Source organism: Aedes aegypti, chromosome 1 (assembly GCF_002204515.2).
Source record: "Aedes aegypti strain LVP_AGWG chromosome 1, AaegL5.0 Primary Assembly, whole genome shotgun sequence".
In the NCBI taxonomy this organism is placed as follows: domain Eukaryota; kingdom Metazoa; phylum Arthropoda; class Insecta; order Diptera; family Culicidae; genus Aedes; species Aedes aegypti.
The window spans coordinates 300,960,677-300,970,940 of record NC_035107.1 but is presented as its reverse complement, the minus strand read 5'-3'; the positions used below and the strand labels follow the sequence as shown (position 1 = coordinate 300,970,940).

General features: G+C 35.8%; 1 long non-coding RNA gene across 1 annotated transcript; it reads left to right on the top strand.

The window, feature by feature from the left end:
* The first annotated feature begins 8,055 nt into the window (after positions 1 to 8,055).
* LOC110674692 lies at positions 8,056 to 8,709 on the top strand. Its single transcript, XR_002499101.1, has 2 exons — positions 8,056 to 8,444; positions 8,506 to 8,709. It is a non-coding gene; the product is annotated as an uncharacterized LOC110674692 (long non-coding RNA).
* Positions 8,710 to 10,264: the final 1,555 nt, after the last annotated feature.

Sequence of the window (10,264 nt, the reverse complement as noted above, 5' to 3'; positions counted from 1 at the left end):
TCCCTCTATGTGACAGGATTACTATAGTATTCGACCTTTGTCTTCTGAAATCAGCATGCTTACATTAATCGACAGTGACTACAGACGAGTCACATGCAACTGCTCGATTCATAAAATAGAGTCCTACAAGGGGCCTATTTCATAAATCGAGCAGATTCATGTGACTCGTCCGAGATCACTGTCGATCAAAGTAATCATACATATTTCAGATGTCACCTGTCGACTCCCATAGTAATACAGTCACATAGAGCGACAACATTCGATAAATTCGAGTGAAAGAGTCGTGTCGAGTGAAATTTTTGGTCGACAGTGACTTCAGTCGAGTCGTTTTTGATCGACCCGACTTATAAAATAGACCCCTAAATCTAGCAGATTCATAAGACTCGTCTGTAGTCACTGTCGAACATAGTAGACATGAATATTTCAGATGTCACCCGTAGACTGCCATAGTAATCAAGTCACACAGCGTGACAACTGAGGGATTCCACGGAGGCATGCAAGTCGATTCTGATCGACCATTTCAAAAATATCTGAAACTTTGCACAGTTTTTCAGTTCCATCTAAATCGTCATTTTCCGATATCAAATCTTCAAGTTGAGTCACGACTATCTTTTCAAAAGGGTGTATGTGAAAATGGTTCAAAAATATTCAAAAAGCTGCACAGCAAAAACGGTTCGTTCGATTGTTAGACAACTAAAGAAACAAAGTTAGACAACTAAATAAAGATTCCAAAAAAAATACACAGTAAAAATTTTTTTTTTTTGCATTAAAAAAACATCATTTTTGTCACAAAAACTCAAATATCTCAAAACCCTATCGGAATACCAACGTAATTTTTTTAGGGAAAACGGTCCATTATATTAGCTATCTACCATAAAAATTTGGTGATGGTAAGCCAATAAACAAAAAAGTTATGACATTTCAAATATTTCACAAATTTGACACTTAGTGAAAAAAAAATTTTTTTTTCATTGTTAATTTTTTTAGGACCGCGGTTTGTTGCTGAATTTTTTGTTAAGGGTACCACATGAGGTTAACAAGTTGTTTTTATGATATTTTATTTAATTATTCATAACTATTATAGCATCTATTAGAAAGTTAGACGCGATCCAGTGTTGTGATCTAAATTCTTGATAGTGTCATATTTTTTATTGTACGTAACTGAAGAAAAATTCTCTCAATAGTGTTGAAACCTTTTGATAAAAGAAACCTATAAGAAATCTAATATTGAAGACAAAAGCTACAAAAAAAGTTTTCTATACAGGTATACGACTAGTTTACCTGCAAAAAGTTTACCTCGTAGAGAACAAGGCGGGTCTATACCCAGGTGATCTAGTATACGTAAAGCAGGTCGGTTTTCTCGGCGCTGGTTTTCTCCACAAAGTTAAAATCTGATTACACCTGGGTATAGACCCGCCTTGGTAGAGAATAGACTTTGTTAATCATATTTGGGAGAAAGCGAGTAACTTCAACAACATCAAAAACATGATAGGTACATACCATGAACATACTCACGAAAAAGCTAAAAATATACTACCACTATGGTTATAAAAGATTTAATTGTAATTTTTTTCTTCAGTCAAGCAAACGACACCAAACTAGTCAGTAAAAACTTAAAAGTGATTTTGTTTAATAAAATCTAACGAACAACATGAGTAGTCGCTTTCTCAACTGTTGCAGGCCGTTTGCAGAAAAAAAGTGTTCGAAAGAGCTACGAAATCTCACCGAAAGCACCATAGATAAACTGAAAGCGGCTGGTTATGCTCCAATGTCTACATTGAATACAAATTTACGCATTTGTACGTCCTGCCGTTTAAACGTTGACAAACGGGCAATCTGTACATCATCGGTGGATCAGGTTGCAGGAAGTTCGAAAACAACAACAACTGAGGAATTACTAGATGCACCGACAACAACTGAGGAGTTACCAGAAGTACCAAATGCAGATAGTCTTGCCACGGTACCATCAGCGACATCTGTTTCAACAAATCAATCAGAAGATGAGTGCATCCAGAAGGTCAACATCGAACGCTTCAACGAAGGGATAGCTGGAATAAAAGTGACTCCGATTAAATGGACGAAGATGGGTTACGTCAATTATCCCGAGAAAAAATACTGTGAAATCAACGAAGCTGTACGAAGGAACCTCTTCAAATTAGGACCTGAGGATGTGGAAAATACAGACTACGATGAGGTAATTATGAATATGAAGGAAAGGTTCTCGAATCTAGCCACGACAAGTTTGGGGCCCAGATAGCCGTAGCGGTAAACGCGCAGCTATTCAGCAAGACCAAGCTGAGGGTTGTGGGTTCGCATCCCACCGGTCGAGGATCTTTTCGGGTTGGAAATTTTCTCGACTTCCCAAAGCATAGAGTATCTTCGTGCCTGCCACACGATATACACATGCAAAAATGGTCATTGGCATAGTAAGCTCTCAGTTAATAACTGTGGAAGTGCTCATAAGAACACTAAGCTGAGAAGCAGGCTCTGTCCCAGTGGGGACGTAACGCCAGAAAGAAGAAAGAAGAAGAAGAAGGAAAGAAAAATTATTGATTTTGTCGATGCTGCCAAGCTCGTGGTCTATTCAAGACGCCATTGATGAGTTCAAAACCAATAGAAATACAGCAAAAGAGGCAAAAACAATTCAAAAATAACTGTCTTGCAACCAAAAATGCTAGGTCGAGTACTTCATTAACAGATGAGACAAAAGAAACAATAATTCAATATTTTGAAGACGATGAAATAAGTAGAGCTATGCCTGGCCAAAAAGATTATGTATCTGTAAAAAAAGATGGAAAGCGTCAAGCAATCCAAAAACGATTAATGATGACTACTTTGAAAGAAGCGTATACACGCTTCAAGGAAATTAACGAAAATATTAAGGTAGGTTTTTCCTCATTTGCAAGCCTTCGTCCAAGGCAATGCAAGCTTCTATCCAATTCAGGAACACATAATGTTTGTGTGTGCACAACACACGAAAATATTAACCTAATCTTACATAGTTTGAAAAGAATCAATTTATCAAAGGATATTAAAATGTTAACTGGTAGTCTTTTGTGTGAAAATACAACATCAAATTGCTATCTACGATCTTGTTCGGATTGTCCAGATTCTTCATCATTGGAAAATACTTTATTCGCTGAGTTTGAAGAAAATTATATTGATCAGTTATCATTTGAGCAATGGGTGACCACGGATAGGTGTGACCTAGAAACTATTGTAAAACCTGTAGATGAGTTTGTGTCATTTTTTTGCTTGAAATTAGAAAGTTTAATTCCTCACGACTTTATTAAAACAGAGCAATCCCGCTTTTTAAAAAATACGAAAAATACATTACAAGATGGTGAATTTTTAGTCATTTGTGATTTTTCTGAAAACTATAGCTTTGTATTGCAAGATGAAGTGCAGTCCCATCACTGGAACGTACAACAAGCTACATCATCCATTCGTTATTTATTTCAATGGAAGTACGCAAATTGAACATTTTAGTTTTATTGTAATTTCCGAAGATTTAAGACACGACTCAGTATCTGTAAATTTGTTCATTGCCAAAATGATTAACTTTATACGCGTTGATAAGAATAAAGAAATCAGAAAGATATATTTCATGTCTGATGGAGCAGCATCGCAGTACAAAAACCGTAAGAATTTTTCGAGCCTATGTCAATTTAAATCAAAGTACGGAATTGATGCAGAATGGCATTTCTTTGCTACGTCACATGGCAAAGGTCCTTGTGATGCTATTGGAGGAACCATAAAGCGCATGGCCACAAGAGCAAGTTTAGCCAAAGAACGTGAGCATCCAATTAAAACTGCAAAAGAACTATTTGATTGGGCGAATCGCAGAAAAGAAGAAGATTTAACAAAATTATCATTTTGTTTTACTACTACTGAAGAGTACGAATTAACGGCATCAGAGCTCAGCGAGCAATATAATAACGCGAAAACGATCCAAGGAACCCAAAACTTTCACTGTTTCATTCCATTGTCAGAAAATAAAATTAAAGCAAAACTATACTCGAACTGTACTGATAATGATGCAAAAGTGTTCGATATTGTAAAAAAATTGAATAACAATAAATAAATAAATAAGTATTAACAAAATGTTTTCATGATCTCATAACGCATACCCAAATCCAAAACTTTTAAAGTTTATATATAACATTTAGAAACTCATCAATCATACTCTAAAAAAAAATATCCTGGTAAAAAAAAAATATTTTCGTGTAATCTGTTAATTCATTTTAATTTATACATATATACATATACATATAATATTTATACATATAATATACATAATACTAATGAATACATGAAAACGACTTGTTTAATTCACGCAAGGCCCTTAACAATAAAATCAGCAACAAACTGCGGTTCCCGTAATAATTTACACCGAAAAAAAATTTTTTTTTCTACTAAATGTGAAAATTGTGACATGTTTGAAATGTCATAACTTTTTTGTTTATTGGTTTACCATCACCAAATTTTTATGGTAGATAGCTAATATAATGGACCGTTTTCCCTCAAAAAATTACGTTGGTATTCCGATAGAGTTTTGAGATATTTGAGTTTTTGTGTCAAAAATTATGTTTTTTAATGCAAAAAAAAATTTTTTTTACTGTGTGTATTTTTTTTTGAATCTTTATTTAGTTGTCTAACTTTGTTTCTTTAGTTGTCTAACAATCGAACGAACCGTTTTTGCTGTGCAGCTTTTTGAATATTTTTGAACCATTTTCACATACACCCTTTTGAAAATTTAGTCGTGACTCAACTTGAAGATTTGATATCGGAAAATGACGATTTAGATGGAACTGGAAAACTGTGCAAAGTTTCAGCTCAATAGAAAAAAATGAATTAAAATATTTACCAAATTTTGGTGCTGTTTCTTGGAATCACTCAACTGTCGAAATACCTGGGAGGGAGGCATAGATACTACACACGAAATTGGATACAATTTGTTTTCCAAATTGCAAGATAACTCCAGTTTACCAACGACAATCAAGGCAGGCTTAGTGAAAATCGCTAGTTTTGATTTGTTGTGTACCTTCGATCTTTCTTGACAAACATTGAAAATGGGCCACAGTTTTCTATGCATTCAATTTTCAGTTTTAATGAAAACAGTAAAAAGAACCTCATTCCAATACGTTATATTCAATTAGAATAAACGGTGCTTTCGTGACGTTACTTTTGAATGTGCATGAATTGATTCTAATTCGATTTCTGCTACTTTTGATGAAATGCAAAAATATGCTTTGGCTAATTACGCGCTTTTTTCATGTTTGTCCATTGTATAAGACCCGGGCTCACAGTGACAGTTCGTGACAGCAAAATCCCGGCTCACTGTGACGTAGAGAAGTTTTGTACCGTCGATGGGGGTGACAATGGGTCTAGGGGGTGAGATTGGGTCAAAACGGAAAAATATGATACATGAAATATTTCAGTTAATAACGCCGATATTACTAAAATTTATGATTCAAATGTTAGGGAACATATTATTACATATAATTAATCACAATATACATTTTTAGAAATAGTAGTTTTTGTTTGATATATCAATAAACTTGAGTATTGAAACTAGAGAAAATTTACAACATTAAATTTCTCCTGTGCAAAATATAACGCATGTACTTTAACCTCTATGGTTATATTAGTAGATGGTCGAAAGTCTTTTCAATACATTTCAATCGTATTTTCCAAAATCTGTTTTATTTTTCCACAAAAATTTAATATTTTTCGGTACAGTGTCTAAAACATTAAAAATGGGGGTGAGATTGGGTCATACAAAAACGATTGTGACTGAAATCACAAGTCTACATTTTTGTCGTTTTACGGTGCCGGGTGTACTCTTTCATCATTAGGATGTGTTTATTCTTTCTAAATACAACATCCTGAAACATCAAACAAGTCTACTTGAGGATTCCGTGCATTGATTAACAATGCAACGCATTTTGACAATTTCTCAAACCGGCAACTGTTTTTCGTGCGCAGTAATAACGTAAAATCTAATCAAATGGATTTTTTGTTTTCAATTTTTTTTTTATTACTGTTTTCATATTGTAGAAGCATCTCACGGAAGTACAAATGAATTGGATCGCTGAAATACCAGGATTATGACGTCAACAACTGTATGAAATCGTGGAAAGTCGCACCGATATTTAACTATTTGCGAAGGTTTAAAATAGTATCGGTTTCAGTGCACCTTTGGGTAAACTGAATAGGCTTTATGGCAATAGGGATGAGACTTTGAAGTCAATTTGAAGGAAAAAACAAGAAAATTTATGTAAACATGACAATAAATGCTGGGTTTATATATTTTTACTCATAGCTCTTCAATTGTTCGGTATAATCGTACATTTAAGTAGGTTTATCATACTTGTGAAACATTTTAGATGCCTTTTCTTCTTATTTGCATCGTATTTCATCAATATTTTTTAGCTGTGAATGGTTTTGCAATCATATTTTCAAAAACAAGTTATTTTAATTACAGTGACCCAATGTCACCCCCTCTATGGGGTGAGATTGGGTCAGTTTTCATTCACTTGCGGTGCCGCTGTGAATAAATATTTTTCTTTAATTTTTCGTACAGTTGTTAATGAAACATCAAAGTACATACACACCAAATTTGAAGTTTATTGGCGTTAAATTGCGATAGTTATTCAAGAAATAATTCGTACATATCCTTTTTTGACCCATTGTCACCCCCAATGACGGTATCCAGCTTTTTACGCTAGCTATAAAACGACGGGGGGCGAATTGATTTTGACGATTCTTGCCCACAGTTTTTATGGTTCGATCATAGTAGGCAATAAATTGGGTTTGTTGATTCATTTGTCAAATTTTTTCACCTCATTTGTTTTGAATATCTTAGTATTCAAATTCTTTTACATGTACCTTAATTATTCTAATAACTGCGTTTTATTATATTATTTTAGGTACCCAATTGTAGGATTCATCATTATTATTAACTGATGTCAGTCGAGCTATGGAAAAATGTTGGCGCTGCTTTGAAAAGCCCTGGATTAACCAATCATTTCATTGTTTCTGACACAGAGCATCAATAATCAATAGTGCAACACAATATTTAATCATTTTCTTATGTGTCTTTCATACAGTACAGAAAAACTAGTAAATATGGGAAGCTGCTCTCTTACATACTTTTGAAGCAATGTGTCAAATTTTCATTCGATTGTTTTGTAATGAGAGGCTTACAAACGTGACAAACTGATCACTGAACATCGCTCAACAATAGATACATTCTCCATAGCACTTAATAAGTTAACATTACCACAAGGGTTTTTGGCGAACCATTTGAACATTGTTACATTTTAGTTGAACGCTAGTCTAGATAGAAACTAAATCAAGTTGATGATAGTTTCCTCTTGCTGTAATTGTCTGAGATTAAAACAGTTTCAACACAGGCCCAAAAAAGGTTTACGTTAATTAGCTTTTAGGAAAATTATTCGCCGTACGCCTATGCGAATTTTTCTAAGTCATCCACAAACTATTTAAGAGGATTATAGAACGAAGCCATACCTCCAATTTTCAAGAGTACAAGTCTGGATAACCAAACAACGCTCCGCGTTGAAAATTTGTCTCATTGGTCTTCACCAGCAAGGAAGTAATCTGATCGATTTTCAACGCGAATTGTTGTAAGATTCTCCAGACTTGGGCACTTGAAAAATCAAAGTTTAGCTTTGTAAATCACATTAATACAGCTGAGCGAAAGGGAATAAGAGTGATTCGACACTACACATTTTGAGCATACGAAATTAATCCAGCATGAAGCCACTTCAGTTATTGTCCACTGCTTCTCATTTACCTTAAAAAAAGAAAATCATTAGAAAATGAGAAATATTTAAATAACAATTTAAAAGTCCTGAACAAAGTCATTACATCGTCAACAATGAAAATTTTTACATTCACGATGATTGCTTTGACCGAACTATAAAAAATTATAGTGTAGACAAGACATGTCAAGAGAGGGTGATTCAAAATTTATGGCATGCTAGCGTAAAAAGCTGGATTGGTTTCTCCCTCCCAGGTGAATACAGACTTGTCGTTTTTGATCGACTTATAAAATAGACCCCTAAATTATCGTTTTATTTTTCCTTCTCGTTAAGATTTGTCAGATCAGTGGACATTCATCGAAGCCTACGTCGAAGCATTTGGACCCCTCTACGATTGCACTATTGCAATCCAAAGACTTGACTGTACACTCAGCGATTAAATCTTTTTTTTTTTTCTTCGGTCACTGGATGACAGCTTATGGACGAGTGGGATCACTCTCGTCAAATGTATTTAAAGAGACCCTACTGGAAGCTATGGACAGACGAGAATCATCACTGTTCAATAATTACGCTATGCAAGCTGCACTATACTTAGATCCAAGGTTCTCTTTTCATGGTTCTACGCTATTTTTGCCACAGCAAAAAGAAAACATTGTGGTAAGTTGTTAACATATAGCCACAACAAAATGGTGTTTAATGAATATTTTTCTTGTTTCAGAACTACTTTTTGAAGGTGCATGAAAAAGTCGTTCTGTCTTCCAAGAAATCTGACTTGGAACCATCTTGTGAAACCCATCCTGAGCCTCCTTCTTTGAGCAACTCGTCACCTTCATCTTCCAAGAGTATCAAACGAGCCGATAATTCAATATCGATTGCTGAAAATCAGCGATAACCAAACGATTTCTCACTTGCTCATTATCGATGAAAAAATATTATCGGGACTGTTGCTTTCACGAAAACACTTGTGAGATGATAAGATATTTTCACATCTCACTTTATCAGCTCTCTCTCCACAAGTGTGAAAACGGGCTATTTTCTTCTCATTTCCGCGAGAATTTCGTATGTTATGACGTAACGGTTATCCAAAAATTCTAGGTGAATTTTTATTCTAGAAATCATTTTCTCACTAACAATCTTCAAGCTCTTCAGTAAAAACGATCAAACTGGAACCGAGGATTCGACTTCCGACGAGAGAATGCACCTAATTATACTTGCAAGCACCCGCCGCTCGAGCTGCAATCAATCGCCTCATGATCGCAGGATGCCATGTGTGCAGTTGTCCAGCCGACTTGGCTAAATAATAGGTTACGATCCGTTGCACAATCCTCGAAAATTGCATGTCCCGGGTGCAATGCGTCACTGTCCGACAGTCGATTCTGGTTCTGGTCCTCCATATCGATGCGACGGCCACAGCATCCGGACTGACTGTGTCTTCGAAAAGGTGCCAGAGCTCGAGCAAGAGCCATTCCTACTCAAAATGCTAATTATTATGACCGATAATGACATGTTTCGGCAGGTTGACTGCGCGCGGCAATAGGGTTCTGAAGCCCTATCTCGACGAAGTAAATGTCAAAGATGATCAAAAGTGTCAAGGTTGAAATGATAGCGAATTGAAGTTTATTTATGAACTTGCTGTTATTTGAATAAAATATCTCAAGTAGTTGCAAGAAAATGCTGTGTCATATTATTAAATTAAAACAAAATTTCATTAAAAATTTAGTACCCAATTGGGGTTCTGGAAAAAGTCGCCGAAAATTCACGTTCCACGTGGTCGTTAGTCTCGCATATCTTCGCGAATAGTTCGATGAACTCTTCTGCGTTCGGAAATTACAGGGCGAGTGACGACGTCGGTTAACGATCATGCAGCTTCCGTTCGGATAATGTTGGGTTCAAGGTGAATTTAAATGACTTGAAGAAAAAAAAAAATGACTGAATGATGACATCCAGTTCACTAATGAGCCATCCTTGTAGAAGAAAGTCGATTTCCGGTGACAAATAATGTGTAATTTTCGACCAGCTCAAGGACCATTTAAACTGGATAGCAATCGTCCAACCTCACTTTTAAGATCTCATCTACCCGTCGAGTGCTCCTGTTGATGATTGTTCTAACAAACGGCGAGATGCATGCCGGTTGGAATAAAAACAGCACCGAACAATTCGCATCAGGAACATCTGGTCTGTGCCGGTTCTATGCTGTGCAAGTCTGGAGCGAAAATGGGGGTAAAAAATGCATCACACAAGTGGGAAAATCGACTGAAAGTCGCAGTGGTTGCTGATGGCCAACTCGAACATTGATCGCAGTAGTCATCGTCGTCGCCGCAGAAGCTCCACAAAGTTGCCATGGTGGAAGGCATGGGCGTAGTCTTGATTTCCTTCAGGGGGTAGACACAATGACATTATCAAAAGATTTCCTGAGAAGGATTCTCTCAGAATCCTTAGTAAGATTTTCTCTGAAAAGGATTCTCTCAGAATCCTGA